This window comes from Danaus plexippus, chromosome 8 (genome assembly GCF_018135715.1).
Source record: "Danaus plexippus chromosome 8, MEX_DaPlex, whole genome shotgun sequence".
Classification (NCBI taxonomy): Eukaryota; Metazoa; Arthropoda; class Insecta; order Lepidoptera; family Nymphalidae; genus Danaus; species Danaus plexippus.
In genome coordinates this window covers 3,061,564-3,089,485 of record NC_083542.1, presented here as the reverse complement: position 1 = coordinate 3,089,485, position 27,922 = coordinate 3,061,564, and the positions used below count along the sequence as shown (strand labels likewise).

Genomic DNA, 27,922 nt, shown 5'->3' with positions numbered 1-27,922 from the left:
ACACCTGGAATAAAAAATGGAGTACAATCAAGTTTTGCCTACGGATGAAACAAAACTGAACAGTTATTTTAAATACCATGAAATTGAAATTAAAGGACTGATATAAAATATAATTTTTATTAGTTTTTTGAGTAGGTAGTTTCGTCCAAAAGGCTGCTAATGAAATATCTAATGCAACGAGACTAGGTTTAACTTATTATACAAGTACTTTTACTCTTTAGATCTTAAAATGTTTTAAATTAATTAGAAATAACACAAGTTTCAGTTTAAGTACTACCGAGTTAATGTAGCATTGTGTTATTTTTTAATTATGCTATCAGCTATGGTTTCATTCATACACATTTACTTGTATTCTTTGTATTTACCCCTCCCCAAAAACCCACTGACATTTCGTTTGTACAAATCAATGGACAAATTTTACTATACGTATGTGTTTATGTTGATAACAAAATCTCTACTAAACTATATGTAAACAATATATTAATATTTAAAAATCAAGGCCGAGCCCTTATGAAAGACGAAACAAAACGTATATGATGTTATGTACGAGAGCTTTGATTTACTTGTCATCTTTCGTCGTTGACAAAGAAAAAGGAAGTCTTAATAAGAATTCCTAGGTTTATATTTGGTTTATTCAAGAAATAAAAACGATATAAGAGGAGACTTACATGAATCTATATGCCATAGACATGAAGATGTCGTCGATTCTGTATACGGCAATGGACACACAATATACAGCGGTAACATGACCAATGCGAACACAAACATCCTCTGTATTTTAGTGATCGGATTAAATCTAACTGAGTAAGAGACATCTTATATAGTGAACCCAATTGCTACCAATAGTGATGTCTACTAGATATTATGATTTAAATCCAATACACAATGCTATTGTCTAATTTTTAAACTAAATATACAAGCGTTCTATCTTTATGCGTCACAAACGTCATGATTTCATATTCAATGTCTGTGGAGATGTTTATAAAAGACGAGAATCATTCCTACATGGAATGATCATTGACTATAAATATTGTTCCTGATTCCTGATAGTTCAAATAAAATCATTTTTTTTTTAATTTCAACGTAGATATGTTTAGGTAAGAAATATTTTTTATTGTTATGTTTGACATCCATCTATATTTTCAATTATCCAGGTAACACTGACAAAGGTTACTAAAATAAAAAACGGCTTAATGTAGAAAGTTGCAAATACTTTTATTGTTTTTCAAAGTAACCTCCGTTTTCATCTACACTTCGTCGCATTCGACGGAAACACTGAGAAAATCAATGGACCCAATCTTCCTCAGGGGTCTCTTCTATGGCATTTTCGCACGCTTTCTCCGCATCTTCAAGGCTCGTAAGCCGAATACCTAAAATCTTCAGTTCTACGGAATAAATAAAAGTCTCAGGGCTTGACACCAGCCACAGTCAAATATTTAACAGTCCGTTTTGCGGAGTGTGCTGAGGCATTGTTGTGGCGAAGGAGGAACCTGCTTCGAGGGCGCTGCTGTCGATTTTTTTTAAAACAAAAGGCAAACAGCGATTGACATACCAGTCTGCAGCAACTGTCCATCCATCTTCTAGCACAACTGTCGCGAAATGACCTTTCCGACCAAAGAATGGGGTGATCATCTTTTTTCCTTGACTTCTTCGTTTATTTACCTTCGTTGGCCGATTCTCGAAAGGAAATAACCATTGAGATCATTGTATTTTGGTTTCGGGTTCGTAGCAATATAACCTTTCATCACCTGTGACGATGTCAAATACAACATTTCAGTTAACGCCGTTGAACGTTTCTGGTCAACGGTCAAAGTATGGGGAATTCATGTTACAAAGCTTTCTGACGCCTAAATGTTCGTATAATATGTTTTCAACTTGATTCATACCAATGTCTAGTATTGCCCATATTTGCTGATAGGTCAGTCTCTTATCTTCCTCTATCATGCGTCGCTTTCAGTAGTCGTTGTTAAAGTACGTCCAAGCTTAAACTCGTTAAACCAATCGTAAATAGTGACACGAGATGGGGCTTCATTAAGAAATGCTAATCGCAGCCTATCATAGTTTTGGGGTTCAGTAAGCCCATAACGAAGGACATAATAAAACATTGACCGAAAATTTTCTTGCGTTAGGTTCATTTTGAATTGTAACAATAATTTTAGCTTTGCTGCCAATTCACAAAAACAAATGGCAAATGTAACCATGTAAAAAGGTAACCAAAGAATTCGAAAATGAAATTAAAGAAAGTTTTACTAGCAATGTTTCTGACTGGCCAGTTCTAAACATTTTCAGTGTCACCCACATATTCAATAATTTCATATTTTTCTTCTGATTTATAGTGGGGTAAATTAAATCTTCTAAATAAAATGTCTAATAAAAAGTAAGACAAATCGATTAAAACGAATCCTATGATATCAAATGAGAACGTTGAATACTTTTGTGCAAAAACTGAAACTAATAGGCTTTTAAAAGATATTGGCTTTCCCAAAATACCTTCAAATCCCGCGGAAGTCATCATAACAGTTATTATAAGTATGCTGGACGAAGTCACTTGATACAAACGACAGATGTCGCTACCACTTGGTTAACAAAACTATTTAAGCAAACATTATTAATTTCTCTCTGAACCCAATTCCGAAATCAACAAGCACGAAGTCGCAAAAAATGCTAGGCTAGGTACAGATATTAGAAGTGTTATTTGGCCAGTTTCCTTATAAGTGTAGCTTATTTTAAAAAAGTTTCTATTTTGCAACACAGAACACTGTAGTCACTCTATTAATCACATATACAAAAGAAACTACGATACATTTTTATGTTCTTCCGTCTGATATTTATATATGAGGCTGTTGGACAAAAGCTGAAAAAGATATTATAAGAAATTAGCGAAAAAATATTTGATATTTCATTCGTATATTTGAACATTTTTAATTGAACTTTTACATTAACAATTTTGTTTCACACACATTATACTCGCACGCTTGAAGCACTTAATCAAGTAGTCATAACTCAAAGATGCCTGACATCGATTTGGAAAAGAGCTAAATAATAATATTGTATTGGTTTAAAAACATGTTATATTTATTTTTCGACATGCTCATTATGTACAAAAATTATAGAATACAGACTATGTACAAAATTTGTTACGTTAGTGGAAAGTGGCTTCTGTGCTCTGTACGTTAGTCAAAATGTTGTACCAGGCCAATGCCATACATTTGAATGTCCTTATAATAAACATATCACCCATACATAGTTAAGAACCAGCGCGAAGAAACATAACTACAAATGAAAAAAACCGCATCAAAATCGGTCTATTTCTTGGAGAGCTACGATGCTACATAGTGCCCACAACGCAAATACTAATATACACACTCATCACTCAGACACTTAAATCAAATCAAAGTTAAACACTGATCTTTTTTCATCCGGCATTAAAATTATAATTTGCCATACAATACACTAGAAGTAAATATATTAATTTGGGCAAATGACAACCGCTACTGGTTATAAAAGGTATAAAAATGGAATTTTACTTAATACTGCAAAAGAAATTACACTTTTCATCAATATATTCTTTTCCTAATCAATCGTTTATACTCATTATCAATAAAGGCCATATTTCTTTAAACAAATTTTTATGAAAACTTAGGTACACTTTACACCAATATGACCAGATAAATAAAAACCGAATTCAAACAGATATTTTTTATAAATGAGTAGTATAAAGTTTTTTTCACACTATTTTAATTGGTTCGTTGTTAATCCTTAATGTGTTCAGTATGTTTATCACAAGTTCGGTTGCTGACACTAAAACCAGCGTACCGCTCTCAATAACCTACGCTAATATTATAATGAGCGAAGTTTTGTATATAAGAAAACAGGCATCGGGCATATTAAATACGTTTAAAAGGATGCTCATTGATAAGTATTGGATATAGAAATACTATTAAGAAGATTCTCATGTAACGAACAGCCGAATTTCTTTGCTATTTGCTGAAGTTTGATTACATGCATAGTTTATCAGTCATAATTAACTTAAATACGTTTTTATGATATTTTATTTATGACGAGACGGATTGTTATTTTGACGAACTATTCATATTAATTTTCTTATCTCTCTTTTAAATATGATTCTAAGTCCTATTCTAAGTCCTAGTTGTCTTCTTTTGACTTTCAAAACGAATCTAGATCAGAATAACAAAATACATATTACCATTTAACAATTACGACATAATAAAAGCGAAATTATGTAAGACCCTCTGAATCGGTGTACGAATATTTTGTTGCTTATTTTTTAAATTTCGGAACCGATTTAATAAAACCTTCTTGTAATGTAGTTTAGATAACAGAATATTATATACACTATATATTTCACGGCATAACGACTGTATTTTGTATGAAGTTACGTGACACTTGTCGTACATAGCGGTGCTAGTATGTAGCCATGCCTATTATTATTTGTTACAATATGTGAAGTGACACTTCTAATGCGATTTCAACAAGGTTGCGTTAAACGTTCAACGCTCCTAGGGAGGGGGAAAGGAATGAGACGGAGCGAGAGTGAACGGGTGGCTCAATTGTGAGTTGTAATCAACGTTTATAAAGTTTGTCTTAAAAAAAACAATATGAGTTCACTAAAAAGTGATTTCCACCCCTTCCTATTCTCATTTCTACATTACCAAGTTCTCTTCTTCCGCGCGGAGGGACTCCGCGCACTATTTTTTTTATGACTATTTCTTACTGAATTCCATTCAATATCCACACGGAAGAGGGGGAGGGGGGGTAAAGGAGGTAATATTTTTATAAATTTTAATTAAAATAACTAAAAATTAATAAATTAAAAATAACAAAGAGATTAATCTCAAAATTTAAATGTACAAAACATGAAACAACTCAAAATATGTACTATTTTAAATAAAATAAGGTATTCTGTCAAAAATAAATTTAATCAGACTGTCTTTAAGAACTTAATATCTAAAAAATACTCTGTTGTCATTAAGTATAAAATATAGACAGTCTCAGTATAGAAAAAATAGACGTAACTAGGTAGGTATGAAATAAAATATATATTTTTTAATGGTTTATTCTTTAGCAGTTAAACAGTTGGTTGATTTATTTATTTTTCTTTAAATACTCTTTAAAGACGCTGATTGTATCTAAATAATGTTGATATGTACATAATATTCACTGATAAGTCATGAAACAGCATATATTATATGTGTAAAACATTTTATAAGTTTTTAAATATAAGGTTTTATAGTACAGAGTAAACTATCAATGGGGTCGGGACGATTTTCTAAATATTTACATCACTAACTTATATATGTATAAACATTCACACGGTGGTTTTACGTAAGAAATAAGGGGTTTATAGTGAAACAGTTCATGTGGCTTTGTTTCACTCACAAAAAATACTGTTAGCAGTGTACTAATAAAATATTAAAAACTGTAAAATCTAGTTGTTGTGATCTAGATTAGTTTTGAAAGTCAATATTAAAGACAAATAGAAGTTAGAAATCATATTTAAAAGAGAGATAAGAAAATGAATCACATTCAACCAGCACGAGTTAGTGACAAAGCGGCTATCAAGCACAAACATCGACTATTGATTCTAGTTTATCTAATACAAACATAACATAAAGCAAAAGTTCCAATAGTACTGTATTATTATTACTCATTTCGAATATCGTATGAGGACATACTGAAAAAATAAATCGAAAATAATACCGTGCTATTTAAGCCATTAGTTGGCAGCAAAAACTACATTTTTCAACCCATAATTACCTTCTAATATTAGTGAGCATCATCTTTGGCCTGTCTGTCAAATTAAAAAAAAAAAACAACAATGTGCTAAGTCATTTAAAAAAAAAGAAGGGATGGTGCCGGTATACGCCTCGAATTTTTGCTAATATGTGCCTAAATACTAACGTGATAAAGGTTATTATTAGCTGTGCATGCAAAATATAAACTCATCAATCATGACATATAATACAGTGCACAATTTTGCAATATAAATAAATCATTTGTAATTATATACAATTTTATAATTATTTGTAACTCTCTTAAAGGCAATAACATATTATAACTACATTTTATTTTAATTACAAAGTACAAAAATAGAATTATTTGGATGTAAATTAAACTAGAATGTTATATTTAGTAATTATTCCCCACTCTTTTCTTAAGAACACTGCTTCTTTAGTCTTTATTTTATTGCATACAATAATATTAACAAATATCATATATAAATAATAAACAATGTTTTATTAAAGTTGTGAAAAAATTACTGGGTTATTGAGTTACTTTCAGCAAACTTTAGTTATAATAACGGTCAAAGTTTTATGAAAACGTCTAAAAACAAGCGTTTCCCGCCAATGTTCCAGCCTTGACAAGTCGAGTGCAATCTCTGTTTTATTTTCAACCCTCTCGACAATAAAATACACTGTGTATTTCCTTGCTAAGCATGACAAGGAAAGCAATATCGTGTCATCTTCTCAGTATTATTGTTATATCTATCTCATTCTTTCCTCGATAATATAAAAGAGATGGTGAACAGGCTACTTGAAACCGTCTCTATCAACTTGAAAGTCTACTATTGCGTTAGTAAAGTTGTGAACGTGACGGGGGATTGTTGTCAATTTCGATACAATCACATCTGATTTGTTTGAAAACATTTTACGGCATCAGACTTAAATTATGATGGACGTTACATTATGAACCGTTAGTGATGTGTGTAGATTGAGTGTTAAAGACTTGTAAATACATATATCACAATGGGTTACGAGTCGGTGTTTTTAAGTATTGTTTTGGGTCTGATATGCCTTGCGGAGGCGGGAATGATTGGTGACCAGTGCGACTGGACCGGCAGGTATGTATTTACTATTTATTATTGTTTAAAATTAGAATACACAACTGAAATAAAAGTTAAAGCTTCGAAACGTCAATGTAAAACTTAATTCTTTTTGTATATGTTTTGCGTAGACTCAATTGAGATGTTTATAAAAAGTAATATTATAAAATTAAAGGATGGCAATAAATTTGCATTAAGCTTTTAGCTACTGTGTTTTTTAATTGGAAAAATAGACCTTATACGATCCAAAGCTTGTTGATCTGGTTTTTATGGCTCAAGTTTATTGAGTTTATTTTTTATATCGAGATGCGTAAATTATCAGATTTAAGAAGACTGTTGCCGGTCCGACATACAAACGACATGCATACTGGAATTTATTCTACAAGATATATGTTTAAAACATTGATATACCATTAAAACATCGCCTCAGGCATCTGAAACAGAATTTTTAATACAACATATTTAAAGTATTTGAATTTTAAAATAGGAACAGAAAAGTCACGGAATCACAGTAAAATGCTTGTAGCTGTTAAATTTGAATAATTCTGATGTATGTAATAATCAGTTCGATTTGAGTAAACGATCAAACCACAGCGAGAACAAGATAAAAAATGTTGAAAATTTCAAAACACACGATATCTGTTGTTTATGCAAATCGATTTTGGATTTATGAGAGTTATTTTCGGCGAAATGTATTGTGTTTAAATGATTTATAAATTTCGTGAATTCCATTATAAAATTCCTGTTAGATATAACAATCTCGTTTCTCGCTCGAGGCGAGTCCGTTTTGCAAGCGGTTTGTTAATATCGGTCTTCTCCACTGGCCTGAATCATTAATTTCAAATTGCTTTTGATTTATAACATTTTTTGCCGTTGAAATTCATTGCATATAGAATACAATTTTTTTTAAATAATAACTTCGTTAGCTCTAACGTCAGATTTAATTTGATTATTTATATAGATGTTATAAATGTAATGTTATTCTAATTATTGGAATATTTAAAATTAATTTTATTGACACTTAATAAAAATAATTGTGTATATAATATAAAATAAAAGTAATATTTTTCGGATTAGAGTACGCGGATTTTTTATTATTTTAATGACATAATCCGGACGTTTCGGTTACTTTTCAGCAAACGTGATCACGGACAGACGAGATCACGGGATTATTTAGTTTTAGTTGACATAATAAAAAATTCGCGTACTAATTTCGAAAAAAATAGTTTTATTAAAATGAATACTCGCGAAAGTCTTAGATCTCACTAAGTGTGTAAATAATTGATATTTTAATGCGATCCGGAAATGATAGGGTGATTACGGAACAAACCATTCGAGTAGGGTTTCCCCATTGATTCTCATTGGTTTTGGGGTGGCGTGGGAAGTCCATGTGAAAATAGTTCCCGCCAACCCCTTGTTTGAGGACACGTGACCCTATCGTTTGACTGGTCTTAATTACAATTGATAATAATATATGTATGACAAATCCGTAATGACCTTCACAAGTGAATGCCGAAATACATAATATTAAATAAACCTAACACTACATTGCTTAAACAACCTCGACCAGCATTCAGCCACGTGCAAACAGACAATTAACAAAAAGCTCTAATCACAATATTTCTAAAAGATAAAGCTAAGAGCATATCGATGAAAAGCGAATCTGGTGAGAATGTACCAGCATGATGTTGGCTCAAGTTCATGCGGAGTCCATACATTAATATTTATTAGGACGGAGGGGAGAGTGTTATTATAATATCCTCTATTAAGACCGCTTCGCACGATACACCACTGATTGATAAGTGACTTCCAATAGTTTTACTGCGTTTTTATTGTTCAATATAACACATCCTTTACGAACGTTGCTATAAAACTGGCTATACACGACCAACGATAATTAACATTCGTATAATAAAAATAGTAATGAAATCTCTAACGAAGCTTATTTTAGACATATATTTACATATACGTTGTTATATGTAATATGTAATTCTATTAAAGAGGAATTTCCATTGAAATATGTCTTATTAAATTGCCGATGCACTCATATTGTATCCCAGGATACAGCGGATGTGCGTAATGTCATTGCTTGTGTCATGCGAACAAAAAAAAAAAAAATCATTAAAGAGCTAATCAATTTAATGGACAAAACATTTCTTCGTCAGAATTTCACTGACAAAAGCGGCTTAATTTATAGACGTCCACAGAGCGTCGGTCGTGACAAATAAGATTTTTTTGTTGTCAGCCTAAATGTTACAGCCACGTACCATTCCGGCTTAAAATTAAGTGACTCAAAGATTTTTATCTAAACGATCGTACGCTTTTGTTAATGGAACAATAAGAATAGTTTGCTATTTCATTAAAAATATATTAACCGTACAGTCATCAACACGGATATGTTAATAGAAAACGCGTAAGTAACGTGTTCCTAACATGTGGGAACGCAATCTATGCTGACTTCACTCGCTTCTGGAATCATGTACAGTTAAAAAAAATATATTGATAAATCTGGTGATGTGAACATATTTTTGCGGTTCCACTTCCCGGTGACCCACATTGAACATGACCGCTGGACGGATATTGCTATCTGCTTACTTTAAACATCACATGCTACAAGATTCCATATGGCCTTTGGAAGGCTGCACCTCGATTCACTTCATCTGCTAATCAACCAGGAAATTTCCTAAATCAATGCGAGTAACTTTCAACTTTGGAGTCCTGATGTATTCGTCATGGGATCGTTCCTACAGGACTCTTCACATAATATAAGCATGGGAACTAACTGAGCGCTCCACTAACAGTACATCCATCACGTGTTGTATGAAATCACTGTTATTTTTAAGCGACGATTGTTTTTATTCGCTCGCCAATTGGGGGCAATCAAAGACACGTGTTCCGTCCGACGATTCCCTTAAGGCCTCTATTCAGCTCAATGAAATCCAACTGATATCGAATTCTATCGAACTAAATGTATTGTAAACTATAATTACGTCAGTATTTATATGATATTAAGCTTTGTTACGATTTAAATCTTAGTCTTAATAACCGTCCGATAAAAGACAGTAAGTATTTAATGTTGGCTTGTAAGTAATAGCGTAAGTTCCCAAGGCACTTGATATACGCGGCCATAACGTTCTGTCTATCACATATATATTTTTATGATGTACTTGAAGTCCAATACCGGAGATAACACGTTTCGGTAAAACGTAATATAATCCAACGGGCCATATGTCCTCACACTTCAGACAGATTTACCATGTGTAGGAACTCATGATGTACGGACATTATAAACGATAAAAAAATGTTTTATATAAAGCAATAATCAATCAAGTCATTTGTAATTTATAACAATATCGGAACGTGCATTAGAAAGCTAGTTCTTCTTGATCAATAATAACCATCATGACCCAGTTTAAATTAAACAAATTACAACACACACGTCTCGTTTATATGAATTAATGGCTCGCTAGGTTTCATTCTTAAAGAAATACACGAAAATAATTACAAATATATTTTTTATTGTATATGTAAATCTATATACATTTAAGTCATGACCGAAGGTTACGCAAGTAATGTCAAATCATTTAAAATTAATTGTTGGCAGCCCGTGAACGGTTGTTTTGTGTTGTGAATCTGAATATCAGACTGGCCATTGTCTACCAAACAGACTCAACCGCTTCAATATCTCGATATAGCTCGATCTCATATATTAAACAAATTTTGGTTGAACTAAGAATTCTATGAATGAGACTAAATCAATTAACGCCCTGCTATTGTCGGACGTAGGTCAAATGAAGGCGTCCCTTGTACACTTGTTTGTACATTCATAAAGCGTACTCTGCTAATTGCACGGAGCAGCTAGCAACACATCTTGGAATCGAAATCACAGATAATTTTGAAATTACTAATATTACGCACTGTATATCATACATCATATCGTATTTTTCATGATAATGATACGCTGACAATAATTTTATGACGTCATATTATATGGCGTGTTGTGAATAATTCATGAGATATCTGATCGCTTATTAGAGGATGTGGGGTCGTGAGCACGAGCTGCATTTTTAATGTCTCAAATCATCTCCGAGCATTTTTTTTTAAATTTATTATTCTATATATAGCCTTATCCCTTTTGACATAGAACTTATGTATGTTAAAAAAAAATATGAAAAAATGAATCTATTTTTTTAAATATAAAAATTGCGAGTAGTTACGGTGGACTGTAATATGAAATACGTACGTGATAAGTTTGAACAACATAAAAAAATATATCGACTTTTTTCTCAGTATAGAAACATAGCTTGGACTGTTGTCCGATAGTTTAATAAATTTTTTCTTGTTATTATTTTTATTATCCCAGCTTGTCGAATTACTTTTTTGACATTAATGTAATGTTGGACTCATATTGAAATTAAAATTTAATTCAGATAAAAAGCAACTAGAAGGTTGCAGGTTCGAGTTTGCCCATATTTAGCGTTTTTTGATTATATTTGTCTAATTTCAATAAAAAAATTGCCATTTTTTTTAATAACACGCCGAAGTTAATTATTATGCTCATTAAAGATATTATTTCAAACTTCCTTGACAGCGGAAGATGTCTATGGGAGCTATTGTTTCTGATCACGTATCACGATATCCTGAGAGCGGTTTAAGTTAAAATCTATTGTCAGGACGCCATTAAATAATACATATAAATTATTCGTTACGCATCTCGGTGGTTGCTTCATTGGTTACTGAGAACCCGTCCTGGTGCACATACTATTTTTACAAGCTGTAACCTGACACCAAGCTATCCTCTACCTCTGGTGATCCATCATAAATCTTACACTCACTTGGCAGATAACGTGAGCCTGTTAAATGATTACAAACATACCCACAAAGTGATTTTGAACGTAATGCAACTTGTATAATAGGTATTTTATGTCCATAGCCTTTTACAATCTGAATAGTCTAAAAAGAGGATCTCGGCGACGGTTGGTAATTTAAAAAAGAGGTCCGCGGTCATTCCATAACCGATTGCAAATGGCAGTCGCCCCGGGCTCCGCACCGCCGTTTATGGCCCTTTGAAATCTCGAACGTAAAAAATAAGTATGCAATGATTTCTTTAGCGATCGATTCCCTAGCTATAGTAATAAAAGTAAGCAAAGCAGACGCGACTCTTATAGATGCTTAAATTAGTATCACAAAAAAATTACAAACGCTGGCTCCATAGGAATGTCAGAGTATAACGTGGGATAGCTTTTTGTGTCATCGGTGAAAGTTTGATTCCTATATAAGTCATCCCTATTGATTTAATACTTTAGATACTACCGTTTCTTGTTTCCGATGGCTTTGTATTTGAATATAAGTAGTTAAGTGTTCTTGACTATAAAAATCTCGTATTCAGGTAAAATATTAGTACTGTCAGTATTTTACCTCTGGTTTTGTTTTTAATGAAGTCTTGACGTCTTGTATCCTCAATGATCTTAACAGTTCGAGATGAAACGGAACGAGTAACGACGAGGTAATAATACTAATATTACCTGGCTTTGTTTACGTTCAACGAAAATGACCATAGACAATAATAAACAATGGCGTTAGGTTTATCGGCGGGTTCGCTAGATTTGTTAAGATAAAAGCGACTCGCATTGTCTCTGGTTTGTTCTGATCTCGCTGACAATGGCGAAGGGCTTAACAGTACTCAAGTGGCACTTTTAGATAATATGCGGGTTATTTTATGAAATTGCTTCAATTTAGGCGAAAGAATATTCGAAAGAATTTAAGAGTCTTAAAGGTCGTACGACAAATATTTTTTCGTTTTAAAACAATATAAGTCAAATATTTATTATTTTCGATAGTACCTAATTAAATTCATTATCGTTTAAGTATTCGTGTTCCCTTTTTCCTTCACAGATGAATAATCTTCGCTTCCTTTCATCACGGAACATGTAATTGGTTTTCATGTTAAAACACTTAGTTCCAGTCGACCAGACGTTATACGATAGGACACGCCAGGCGACATTTGATACTGGGGAGCAATCAGTTTGGATGCTTTATCCATTTTAATATGGCATGCTAAGCATTTTTATTACACATTAAAAATAAAAATATCCGGCCTCGTATATTGTTACGGGAACTCGAACCTCTCGTTGCGATTAACAAACGGTTAATTAAATAACAATGTTATATGTAAACCATTCGCTAAATTAAAGTTTCCTGTTCAATTGATACATTTTCTATAGTGATTTAGATAATTTATGTGGACTATAAGTAGGAAGTAGGTTCGATAAAATAACTTATTGGGATTTAATTGCTACGGTTAACTTAAATTTCAGTTTTGGATGTTAGATTGGAAACGTCTGGATGATGGTCAGTTTTAAAGCAAATGGTGTTGATATTATTATTTTAATTGCCTCGGAGATAAAACTTGTTTTCAAGATAATTGCGATGTTCTAATGGACGGAGAAAAAAAAACAAAGATATTTCTGAATAAATATGATTTACACTTAAGCTTCAGACAGACTCATAGATCACGTAACGAACTGGTAGCGGTCACTGGATTTATTGGAGCGGTCGCTTTTAAAATAAGAAAGCCACGATCATGCTTTTCACACCTCCGTATTTGATGTGCGTTTTAGCGATCACGCCCAGTGTGTACCCACCCTTAAAGTTCGCACCTCAAAACATATCGCCTCAGCGCTATGTAACTATTGGTGATGTTTGTAAAGGTGCTGTGCCGTGAACAAACATAAAGTATAGAAAGCTTTTTATTTACAGGCAGCTTAATATTGGAATATACAGACATACACATATATATCTTATACGTAATACAAGGTCCATTGTAATTGTCTTCAGGCCCGATCTGTTAGTCGTGATTCAACTCGGCATTGTTCGAGTGAAAGTGTGTGAGTTACAAGCGCGTTACGAAAAACCTATCGGTTATTGAGGACAGTTTTTTCGCCATACATGTAATAAAACGTCTCGTTATTTATCGATCGCAAATCATCGCACTATACAACAGTTTAAAATTATATATCTATATCATTTTAATGGACGCAAGTATAATATTAACAAAAAATATAGGTATATGTCGTTGATAATTTTTATTTTTCTTGTACAATAAATTTTACGTAAAACTTATATAAAGGTACATCGTCTATAGAATCAGTCACTTATGTTTCGGTATCCGAAGTTCACAATTATCAGATAAGCGTGTAAGCACGTAACAATGTCGTTGTAATGCAATCCACGTCATAAAATAATGTCTCCATTACGTCGACGGTGGAGCGAATCAAAATTGCATTACAAATGACTTTCGGTCACGGGTACAGGGATGCGAGGAAAAAAGATCACAATACCGAAGTACATACTCCGTGATTGATGACGCTTGGACTTCTCGGTTCTTACACGTCATTCATCAAATAAGATATATACGTACATCTTCATACGGAGTTCGGTAGAGTAAGTCGGTTTATTGCTGTTAGAATCCGCTAGAGTTAGTTGAACAGTTCGATGTCTGCTAGAGTACGTAAAATTAAGTTAGTTTATCGATGTGTTAAAGTGGGAGAGTAAGTGGGTTATGTAGTAGTCTGTTAGAGTAAGAAAGAGTGAGGCCGTTTTTCTTTGTATGTCTGTATGTAATGAGTAATGGCCAATGGTTTGCGTGCGGTGTAGGCGGGCTCCGACGGTCAGCTAACGAGATCTGTAAACAGTCTTCAGTACTGACACCAGATCTGTGTAAGCTGCGAACTTTATATACACAGTGAATTCCCAGTACGTTTCATTATCGGCTCCGTTGAGGCGTCATGTTTATATTCTGTAAGGTCTGACTTCTTCATATAACTGATACGGCTAACATAAAGTACTATCGTTTTTGATATATATATAAATTTGTTTGAGTGTATCATCTACAAGGTACGTATATAAAAATAAGCGATACGTTTTTTGTTTCTTGAAATTTACAATTAAATGAAGACGATCATAAAATTATTTTATTAGTGTTGTACAAAACATTATTTCTGATTTATCGATAAAGTTGATAATCATGTTAACTATTCCCTCTAATTTACGCGGAGTCAATCACGCCTCACCATAAGCAGGTCTTACATAAACACGCCATAAGTTAGTTTATATGGATACACAAAAACTATTTCTGTGTTGAATAATATCTGACTATAAGAAAAATAAACATGACTGTTTGAATAGGATCGTCGTTGTGGGCGCGAATTTTTATTATTTTATTTTGATCTCACAACAATAGCCTGTTGCGGTGCCCATTGTTGCGGCTTGGCGGTCTCTAAACAAGTCCACGTACGAACGCCTCGATAAAACATAGGTTCAGATTTTATACGATATAAATATTTATACATCTACAAGATTCGTAACGGTCCCTCTCAATGATAATAAGAAATATATAATAATTTATTCTCTTTTAATTTGTATAGCTGAATTGTATAAAATATAAGCGAAGAAAGATTCTTATGTTGCAGTCTTCATTAAACATTTCTTCACAAAACTAGAAATTCAACATTTGCCTGTTAATGTTTTGAACTGCAACGTGTAATAGGATATTGTTTGGAGAGCACTCCGTCCGCGGCGTCCAGAAACGCTTCCAGTTATTTCAACTTAACATTTATAATAGATAATATTTTTATTCGTCGGCGCCATAGCATATTCACGTGTGATTTGTTAATTTCTTTAATAGTTTGATGATTCGAAAGCATTGATGTGATGGACGTCGCATAAATTAAACCCGTTATGATAATAGCTTCACGGATTTTATATATATATATTTTTTTAATTTGTTTAACAAAATGAACGGAGATTTAAACGTTTTAAGTTATTTTTATAATCTGTTCTGATCAACAACTAGAATATGTATCGATCTTAATTGTTTTTGTTGATTGAACGTTCCAATTTCCTAATTGGAGGCTAATCAAAGTATATATGGGCATGTCTTATATGTTATCCTAATTACTGGCACACTAATTATACTTAATTATTACGCTATTATTGATTTTAAACGGATAAAATGCCGCTCTAACGTATTATTGTTCCGTCGCGTCGGACAAAAACCAGGTTAGTCTCGGACATTTTCTTGTCCCTGGATGTTCGTCTCGTCTGTTTTAAGGACATCGGTATTCGTAACACCCTAATTGGACCTTCGGTTTCGTTTGAATATATTCAAATGGTACAATCATTAAAATTCTAATCATAAGTCCAAAAAAAAAATGTTGTTCTTATACGAAAATAAACAATGCTTGCTTATTAGATTGTATTTAAACCGATGCAATCTACAAAACACGTGCAAGACTTACATAAACCAAGTATAAAAGCTATAAATAATCAATATCTCTTGATAAACTCAGGGGATATATCAGTTCAAAGCGCTTTAATCCTTTCGAATTGCAACAAGGTCCCCATTCTAAATACAGTGAAATATACAGACTCATTTATATGAAAGTAACTGTACAGACTCGGTATATATTACTACGATTGTTATTTAAAGCAGGCGTTCAGCGAGAGAATTAGATGTAATGATTCCGCTAAGCCGAATGCTGCAGTGCGGTTGGCGCGTGCCACAAGGTCGGTCAACCAGCTACGTCGGCTGTACTCGCTCGAGACTCGCTCTATAAGGAACTAAGCTTACATAGTTATAAATCTATAACGCGGTCCGTCTCGTCATCATTACTCGATAATCGATAGCTCGCCGTATTTCAATCAATCTGAACATTCCTATAATATCATTGAAATTGCAGCTACAAAAACTAACTTCATCTTATACGGTTTGTAATTTAAATGTATTTGATTACGACAGAATGAATGCAACTCAAAACAGTCACATTCAAATATGGATTAAACTAATGGTGTACGTTCAAATTATTTATTCGCCTCCTTTCCATATTAGTTTTTCTTAGTATCGAGATGTTTTGCGTCGAGGTATTCGGGGTATTGGCGAGAGCCCGGGGCGGCGTCTGTCTCAGAGGTCCGCTAAATAATAACAAGCATGTATCTACATGTGGTCCCAGAGAGCATAAATCGTCCGCAGCCGCCGGGCACGAGGCACGCAATCTCAATACGGAAAATGTATAGTTATAAGACTAGACCCGCTCTACTTATAAGAATATGCCCGCTATTGTTACTATACAGCTTACCAAGACCTGTACATTATATGCATTAATACGCTTTTGATATCTCCTAACACACACATACTGACTAATGAATTAAATTTATTTAACTTACTCAAAGTTCTTCATTATTGTAATAGTAACTGACTGGTTTTATTTTAATTCCAATATAAGACTGAAGCGGAAACACTTTTTTAATGTATCGTGTAATAAGGTTAATAATATGCGAGTTTGAAGATGAGCTATATAATGTCTTATAACAACTAACTGATGATGCTAAAGACATTACTTTGATATACTAAAATATAAGTAGAAACAAAAAAAATAGGTAATACATTGTTTTATACGAAATGTAATTTGGTCACGACTGTACCATTATTGGAGACAGTTTTTCTAAATAATAGGCGGGCGTTGCATCACGAGCTATCTCCTCTCGGTTTATTTAATTGGAAAAGAAACGTTTGTAACGCAACACAAGATAATATCAATGAGACTTGATTTATTATATTAAATGATTATAGTTCAATGTTTTATTTAAATACGACGATAATAGTTAGCTAGTGTTCCGCACATTATGTTCTCACACGATCTACTCATGTGAACAATTGATGCGGGTTATAGTCCTTTGTTGTATGTACAAACGAGTATATAGCTGATTTATATGATAATATTTTATAAGAATTAACGTCTCAAATTATAAAAAATTATTATAATCATTTCCATTATGAATGAGTACGATCAATACTCTATGAGTTATGAGTTCTCGATAAAAATTTCAATTAATTAGAGGAAAAATAGTATGTCAATTGTTTTACGATAGAATACTAATGAATTTGTAATACGTAAGCACTAATAGTTTCTCGTGACACGAGTTATAATGACAGTGAACTATCTATATATGTACGAATTTTTCTCAGCGACTGTTTACTTTCTATAGATATGTTTTGGGAATGTAAATATTTATAGATACGTCCATCTAAACTGATATAACCATCTTGATAGCATACAATTCATCGGATTATTTACAGAATGTCATTTATCTGTCATTATATAGAACGTGTGATAGATTGATATACGTTTAGTACAGATTGGGAAAACCACTCCAAGGTACATGTGTACCTTCCCTTATAAAATGTCCAGTGTTTGAAATTTGAGTATATTATTGATATATAAGGAAATATTAATTTTCTAATAATTGATTCATTAATATAAGTAACTCGCTCCAGAATTTTTATTGAAATAAAGCGTAGATAATGAATATGATATCAAATTTTTATGGGTTCGTAGTGTGTAGGTAATTTGTTATACCCTCTAGCGACACGTGAGAGATTTCTATATTTTCGCGAATATCTAAAACGTCTTATCTATTTTTTTCCCATGACACTTGAACAGGATTGAGTTTAAATATTTGTTCGTGTAATAAACTTACCTGCTGATATTATAAATGAGAAAGTTTATGAAAATGCTCTCACGTTTTTAGCTCATTCACGCTAAAACTGCCGCCCGTATTTTAATTACAGTCCACAATAATGTATCTTATATATCAGCTATTATTTATCCTGGAATTCTGCGTAGTTCAACCGGGATTAAGGCACAAATTGTATTGTATTGTCATGTGGCACAGAGTATACACGTAACTGACAGTTAGTTATCATATCTATTATTTTAAAACACTTTATAAACGCCTCTTAAAGCCCGATGTCCCCGCGGACGGAGTCGCGCGCAAAAACTAGTGTCCATAGAATTGTATACATTTAATGCGGTAAATAGCTTCATAATAACATACATAACAGCCACTGAAATTATATCTAAGTGTCTTCCGCGAACCGCTTAACGACGCTCGATGCTTATTTTGTTAAAGCTCATGAATTCCGACATAATAAAAGTGACGTTTATATGAAAGAGTATTTTTTAATCTGTCCGCAATCAACGCGGAACGTACTAATTGAACTGTTTTTGTTCATAACTCCTTAGATCCGTGAGGTTAGTGCTGCATACTTGGCTTTAACGTTATTAAATGAAAGCAACGTTAATTTCAGCGGCAGCCAGTGCGGTGTCTCCGGCTAATGGCGTATATTTTTTTATTCCCTCACCTCGCCTCATTGGCGGGCTTATTTTGTTAAATATTATTTATTTATTTCTGTCAACACGCTACATGTGTGGGTGGCGCCGCTCAATTCTCCGCATATGTTCAAAGAATTATATATAAAAAAAATATATTCCTCGACATCACCGAATACAAAAAGTAATTTATTGTATGTCGAATTAAATTATTTTAGAATGGGACGTTTTAAGTGGGCTGTGTGTGTGTGTGTGGTATGTGTGTGTGTGTGTGTGGATTCTTTTCATATATTATAAGTGTCAGTAAAAGAATTATTCCGAAGTACGGGAATACTGAAATTGGGCGCGAAAATATATTTCTACTAATATAAATACATACATGGTTTCATAACTCATAACTGGGATGCATCTAGTATGACTGGTGAGTAATTTTATAACGAATTTAACTGATTGTTGATTAATAAGGAGTTAGTAATTCACTGCTTTATAAGACGCTGAGTGTTGCAGGTGTTTAAAACGATTGATAATTTCGTCACCAGTAAAAATGCGATGGGAATAAGTAAACAATGACGTGGGATATAGTAAGTAAGTATACAGAGCCTTGTTATTATAGAGAAATTTTTTTTTATTGCGAGATATTCCGCATATAAAATGTATTTGTACTGTGAGGTGTTATATTGTGATGTAGTATTCGCTGGCCGCTGACAGAGGGTCGCCCACGAGAGCACGGGCCGCTTCCATTATGCAATCAGGACGAATCATCACTTACAATTACAGACCACACAAGTACACACTACACACCCATACACAACATATAATATATATAAACTAAACGTTGTCATTATATATGCATGAATTTTTTTTTTGTTTAAATATGAAAAATAACCAGTTTTATAAACATACAAAAGATACATCACGGTTTATACCTACGTGTATATTAATACATTGAATATATTTTTATACAGAAGTAAATTATAGAACATTGAAATGTTTTATAGTACCTAGCATCTGATTAAGGTATTGTGGCGGACAAGCGACGCACGTGCGCCGATAGGACTTGCCACCAAGATACCAAGGTCCACCTCCACAAGGCTAGAACTACAAACATTGTCTCTCAATAAACTGGCCGTTCTCATGTTGATCGCTCTAAATGTGCCCTAAATGAGTCACTGACCTAACTTATACATTTTATAATCGCTATATATTTCTTATAAATTAGAATATAGTTACGACTCACAAATCTTTACTTAAAATTAAATGAGTGTAAACTAATCGTCTCTATGAAAAAGCAAACTTCCCTCAAAAAATCCTCTGAATTATTACGTCATTAAACTATAACAAAAAAAAAACTCATTATATTAAACAAGAGTAACAAATATATAGCGTGGTTATGTATAATAAACAGTCCGAGCTTTTTGTGTGGTGGGGACTCAAGTATCGATAAATCACTGGGCGAGGTTCTGTAAGGGACACGATACTTGAAAGTGTAACACTCACAATACACTGCTGAACAAAACGTAGGTACATACACGATACGACTTGTACCGCTCTTAAAGTTTGCAATAGATTTATCGAACCAGCGCGGTTTGCTCTCGTTTAGACCGTTGCGTTCATATATTATCATTTGGATTATTCAAACAGGTTCTAGCTTAGGAAGCTGAGTCGGAGCAGAAAGTTCTATGTGTAGGTACAAACGTTCTGTTCTAGGAAGTAATTTAGTGAATTACACAAGATTCGAAGTTTAAATTAGGTTTCCGCTAGCACCGATGTCTTATATGATTTTGAGAAGTCAGTTAACTATATAGGTGTTTTAAAATTGATATTTTCAATAGCATAAGGACATTAAGAGCAGTGAAATGTAACAAAGCGGGTATAGATGATATCGGCTGTAAAATGGCTACTGCGTGGCGCGTGGGCATAGCGGGCGTGGTTCACGTGCTATACTCAGGGCTGACAACTGACGTGCATACATACACGACATTGACTTACGTTACCAATATTATATGTATAATAAAAAAAAAATAAATTTATGACAAGAATATTTTTTGTAAACATTTTTTAGTAATATCACAGTTTATTGCAAAATTTAATTGATTTCTTCGATAACTTTTTTTTTTCGATCTGCAAGTCCTCTCGATTATTCCGTTTTTATTTTAAACGTTTTTAGTAAAATAATATATGTGCCTGTAAAATTTCGTAAACGTTGAAGGGATAAGTACATGAAAATCATAACATAAACAGTAAAGGTATTCTATTTAAATATAAATATATAAGTAAGTAAGTTATGTTTAATTTATAACATTGAGTTAATTATTCAGAGGGACATCCTGTTTTAGATCTCGGTTGAATGTACGACTTATTGTTATCTCACTTCAGTTTTGACAAGAATCGTGTTCCTAGAAGACGTCGAGTTCCTAGAAGTCGTACGATGATAAAATTATGACACCCCAAGAACATCACTGTCTCACAATTAACCGATCGCTCGTTTAAATATATATATCGATATTATAACCGATGTAGCTTCTAGTTATCGAATTAACATAGCCGTATCGATTATAATGAATTGAACGAATAAATTTCAAATAACAAAAGAATGGTCGCAAATACTTAAAAATATTATTAATTAATTTAAAAATGGAATTTTTTTTTGATCGCTCTTTGTTACGTTAACGGCTGTTTTTTTTCCTTTTTATATTCTATACTCTATGACAATACATTTAGAGTTCATTTTATTAATGATATTCTCGTTCCTTTTCGAAATAACAAAAGTATTGTAAAAACCCAGACGTTGTAAAACTGTAGTTTATATATATGATTGTGTTTCAATTTTTAGTTTTTTTTTATTATTATGTTCGAACAAGATTTTAATGTACATTTTTTTTCAAATCAACGTCCCGGAGGCAGCAACGTATTCAGACTTAGTGTGCTATCAAGCCATTTTTGTGTAACAGCAGCGCGGTATTGTCTTTCGTTTTACGGCGACGTCAAGGCGACATACATTATAAGAAACATTATTGTACCGTGTATAAATTTTTTTTAGTTCTTTAGTTTATAGAAGTTCGATGTTTCGTTTTTCTATGTTCTTTCTTTGTTTCTATCTTATGAATATGTTTATGCTGTTTGTTGTCGCAGATATTTATTGTTCCACGAGCTCGTCCCAGCCTCGATGTTGGCTGTTTTCAGATGCTTTAGTCATTTAGCATCACGCTGCACGTTCAGTATTCAGCGCTCGTTGTGTTGGTTACAACAAAAAATTAAAATATTTCTAACACGGAGCGACGTGGCATCGACACCCTCATATTTCGTTTGACAAAAAATGTCCTGTGTTTTATATTTTTTTTGTGTGTGTTAGTTTTTCTCTTATTTGTTTAGCACGTAGATAGCGCTCTCGACTGTGCCAGGGTTAGACATTCATTCATTCAAATTAACTTCTATTGTTATAACCAAGTATTAATGTTAAGAGTTTTGATACAATAAAATCATAATATAAATAACTTTATGTGGGTATGTGACAAATTCGAAGCTGATTTAGGAATCTTCGGGCCTCATTAACGGACGCGACATCAGAATTCATAAAACCTTTTTTGTATATTTGAATATGTAATGAGCGCTACATCAATGCCGTTCCGAGAACAATCAATATCAAACCGTCGACCGTACATTATTATTAAAATAATCGCTCGCTAAAACTAGATAAAATGTACATAAAAACTACTTCATTACTGTATAAGGCGGTATGCATCTGAGTACGTATTACACAACCATCGAGGATGCTGGAGAGGTTGACAACCCGAGGCAACCCTTGTTCACGTGTGCTTCACAAACCATAGAAAGATAAAAACCAAAAATATTATATTACCAGAATATTTTGCTCATGTACAATTTATATAATTATGAATTGGAACTATAGCATAGTGAGTGAATTGAAACAAACTGTATAATTCATAATGATAAATTTATTAAAAAAAATCTCAATATTCCGGTAATAAAACCGTCATTAGCTTGATCGTTGAAAAAAAGCACGAAGAGCTTTATCCTACGGCGACCAGTTTTTGTTGGGGACCATAGCATTATAAGTGTGCGTATATCACGAGATTCAGTCCATTAGGGTGGATTAAGGAAGCCCTCGATGACGTACAAGTTGTGAGGATGTGACGCTCGCATTATAAAAATACTCGGAGACGGCATGATTATTATTTATGATAATAAACGATCTTTAATGTGTTTTATTTGTTACTTCTCAACTCCTTTATTCGACGCTTTAAAGTCAAAGATGTAAAATTAAAAAGGGACGAGATGCGTTTTTATTTTGAAGCCACGAAAAAAACTGTTAATTAATTATGTTTGGTCTCAAAGAAGGTAATATTAAATATATGCAAACAGCCGGTGCACTGAACGACTCACAATCGCGTCCCTTAGTGAATCTGGACAACATCCTGCTCTGCCTTTCTTTGTAAATTGAATATTCTCCATACTTATACATTTACAATGCCATATAAATCGAAGCGACCGAGCCTGTACATGACCAATAAAGAGGCGTGAGGTCCCAACAATGCACTTTACATAAAAGCTTGGTTTTTTTTATTTCCGTCGCGTCAATGCATGTCGAAGTGTGCGCGTTATCTGTTATGGTCGCTGCAAGTCGTATATCAGCTTTGTTTCTAAGACCGTGGGCAGGTCTGGGCGCTACTCCAAATGTTAGCCCACGTGGCCAGATATTAGATAGTTCGAAATTGGCTCGGAACTGGTTTAAGGAGCAGACAGAGATTGCAACAACGCCGTGTCGCGTGCCGTTATTTGAGCTCGCGGCGAACTTTCCTCCTTATCTTAAATCTCGTCATGATTTACTCTGCGATGAGTTTGTGTTTCTATATTTGTAAACAGGTTCTACGTTAGTGTCGCCCGGCGACCGCTCTTGTGGCGTATATTTTTCTCGCTTCACAGCTTTTTTTTTATTTTTCGTCTCTAAAGGATCTTGATTATTCTGGAAATTCTATGTTTTAATAACAACAGATTCGTGTTATATGACCATAAATTTAATTTTTTAAAAAGCAATCGTTTATAAAAGTCACGTATTGTCTGTAGCGGGTTTTCATCGAGCGACGAGCGGGGCGTCACGCCGGTATACCTGAGGTGTCGGGAGGGGTCTGTGTCGTGGCTGTACCCGCGTGGAGCTCTCAGACTGCTCTTCAAGCCGCCGCTACCTACTGGAGAGAAAGACTTCAAAGTCTGCGTCCGAGTGATCCGCAGACCAGACCATCTGTATCTGTTAATCGCTTAATCACAATAATACAGGTATGAACTTTTATGTTTTATTTTATGTTTAATTTATGTTATAATATATTACGTTTACTTCATAGAAGTCGCTGAACGTTTCCCGGCACGTATCTTCGTGGAAGGTGTCCGCCGTCTAGTTCCTCTCTACGCGCGCCTGATGACGGTGATGTACGGGAACTGAGATGTTTCCGCAGCAGACACGGCAGGCTATTATACTGGAAGCTGAACCCGAGGAAGGACCAAGAAGAAGGGTTGCCACATTCAGATACGAGGCCAGATCGTTGGAAAGGCGGCACTACGACCCCGCCGCCGCGGACTGCCGGCCCTGTTCAGAAGCTGAGCTAGAACTGGCCTTCTGCACCAGCGATCTCGGTGAGTACACATCACAAGCAAATGTCTGTTTACTTAGTACGAGTAAAAACCATCAATGATGAGCCGCTAATGACATGAGAGTTAATGTGGACCCCAACTTGTTTCTTCGCTCCATAACTTCTTGTGTTCGTCAGGTTGTAATGATTGTAACGGTTACAAGAGCTGGCTCCAGTTCGTAATCACGATGGACGTCTATCCATCATTTTAGCAACAATTGTCGAGAGAACAAACAAAATTGTAACTAACAACGTGCATGTGAAATTCAACCAACTATGACCGGTTATTATTGTGACGGAATTGTAAATGATATAGAATTTAAACATTAACGCTGAGTTCGTAACGTCTTAGGTTTAAGGAAGTTGTTGCGCGTGTACGATAGATTGATAGGAATCGATTTAGCCATACCGAGGAGGCCGTATGAGGAGTTGGCACCGTATAGAGCACGCGACTCCGCGGGATATGGCATACATGTTTTTATCATCGACGCATTATCCACAGCGGTGGTCGCGTTTATTGAAATTCAAAAGATTTAAATTGCAATTCAAAATGTATGTCTGTTCGTAATTTTTTATATTTTGTTAAATTTATTCTAATACAAAGTTAACTCTTTATGTTACTGTATTAGGGTTCACAAACGTTTATTCTTATTGGACAGTATTTTTATTATTCCAGCTAGACCAAATTAAATGTTTTAAAATTATATTTAATATCATATTAAAAATTTACAAACGTTTCGCAATACCTCGAAATACGTTTTTAGAGAGACTTGAATAAGGTATTATAAATTTTTCTCGTTATTCAGAGTGAAGTGAAGCCAAGCCCGTGTAATTACCTCTCGGGGCGGGGTCGACGACCTTATTCACTTATCTATTAACAAAAATGTTGTAAAAGGTGTAGGTGTCTCAGCGGCAGAGAGCTCTTGTAAGAGAGATAACACAAGATAAAAATATTCCGCGTAAACGACGCTCGATATCTCGCGATCAATTAATACGGTCATCGTGGAGATCGCGCCCAATACCAATTAATCGCTTCATCGCTTGCAAATGAAATTTTTAATATATTTTTTTGTATTTTAATTATTTTATCGGCCGCGATGACGTCTGCGCTTTATGGATGTGTAATTTCAGAATTGCGTTTTTAGTGTTCATATAAAAACTAAATTTTTTATTATTTCTAACGATGTTGTTGTGGCCGCCGTTTATTAGTAGTTTTGTATCATGTTTCTCATTGCGTTAACTTTTTCTTTGTACTTTTAAATTACATACTATAGTATAAATTATGTTATATAATTATTCATATTTACTGTGTTTTTTCATACAACTGTATATTGTTGTAGTATCTCGCGCTGTGATGGTTGGCAGTGAGCGTGTCTCGTTTCTGGATTCAACACAACTCACTTGGCGTCTCACGAAGCTGGTGCGGGCGACCGCCCCCGACATACGAACGGACGCACAAACAGATGACCTCAATGACTACTATAGGTGAGAGGCTTTAGCTATGTGAGGCTATTAATAAAAATACGTTATAGATCAATACTGGATACTTTATATTTATTCGTTTCCCGCATCTGACACTTGTCATTATGAACAGTGATGACGTTGATGTAATTTGATGATCAGAAATGCAGATTGCTGAACCTGCGTCAATAAAATATATTTATTATATATTATGATTTCACCGTCCCCAGTGTTTAATAACTTTATCTGTTTTTATTCTACTTTAAAATATACAAAATTAGTTAATAAATTATAAGTGAATATAAAATTTTACAACTTGATTTCTTTGTCCATAGATATGATATAGACAATGTCGAAAACAGTATTGAACAACACGAACACGCACCCGTCGGCGAGCACGCACTCGCGGACGCGTCCGCACGAGCGCGCACACACACACGCACGCACACACGCAGGTGCCGGACGCGTGTGGTGCGGCCACGGGGAGGGGGAGTTCGTCGTGATGGCGAGGAGGCGACTCGGGCGACTCACGCTCGTGTGCGCGCCGAGACTGGAACAGTGGATGAAACTCGTACGCGACAGGAGAAAGGACGGAACCTCGCACTGCTCCTTGAAATATTGACGGACGCTACAAATGACACGGCTGTTCGGGTTCTAGACGTGTTAATATACACTGGTGCAGAACTAACCCTGTAAAGATCACCTCTTCATATTGCAACTTCGACTCATATGAAGCTGATATTTATTAGTATTTTTAATATATGGCTTAAATCATTCTATCTGAGGAAAATACTGTCAATGTCAACTATTAGGATTTCTATTGTGTCAATGTCAACGCTTCTTTGATTGTTTTAGTTGTCAATGTACATTTGACATTTGACATACGTCATCAATGTCAAATTTGCTATTGTTTTTTTTTAATTCTATGTCTTCATTCGCACTGGGATAGTTGAATATTTTGCCAATGTCAATGGATTAAGAAAATTATTTTTGATTATTGTGTACAGCTGACGTCACTTCTACAATTCCCTGACAGCCTGATGAAGTGTAATAAAGTAAGAACCATAGTTTCTCTTGTATATTGTAAGCTTGCCATATAGTGTGTAAAGATAATGTAATATAAAGGTTTATATATTTATATAAATACAATATTAATAGGTAAATGTTAGTGTATAGAAAAATGTGGTCCGGAGTGCCAAAATCTTTAAGATCTTTTATATTAGGTCGTAAGGTTGATCTCAACTGTGTACATACATAATGTTTAATGCCATATATAACTGTCTCATAGCTACGTCGAGTTCAGAAGCGTTCCAGTATTCGCGTCTTCCTTAGATTGTAAATATAAAAAAAAAATTATACGTAAAAAAAATAAAAGAATATATCTTTATTATATCCGAATGCTTGATCTTCCGTAAATAATATGTTATATGTAAAAAGCCCTATATACAGATGAAAATTACAAGTAATATATTATATGATTGTTTAATATTTAGTGAATAATTTTATATGTAATATATATAAGATCTTTATTGTCGATATGTGATATAGATTAACAACGAGAGTAGCCACGATGTATATACGAATGTTAAATGAATTTTAGTTTAGAGTGGAGATAACAGAACTGTGGAAAGAAATAAAACAACTACAAAACATTGAAGGTATTTTATATGAAGACCCGTTTTTGATTAAGTTGCATAAGATGAGTACGAGAGGTGAAATGAAAAACTCCCGATTGAATGTAGTAACATTTTTTTATTGACAAAAATCACAACTGATACCACATAGAAAAACTACTCGGCACG

General features: G+C 33.9%; 1 pseudogene; it reads left to right on the top strand.

Annotated features, from left to right (window-relative positions):
• The first annotated feature begins 6,595 nt into the window (after positions 1-6,595).
• LOC133318838 (meteorin-like) lies at positions 6,596-27,169 on the top strand (annotated as a pseudogene).
• Positions 27,170-27,922: the final 753 nt, after the last annotated feature.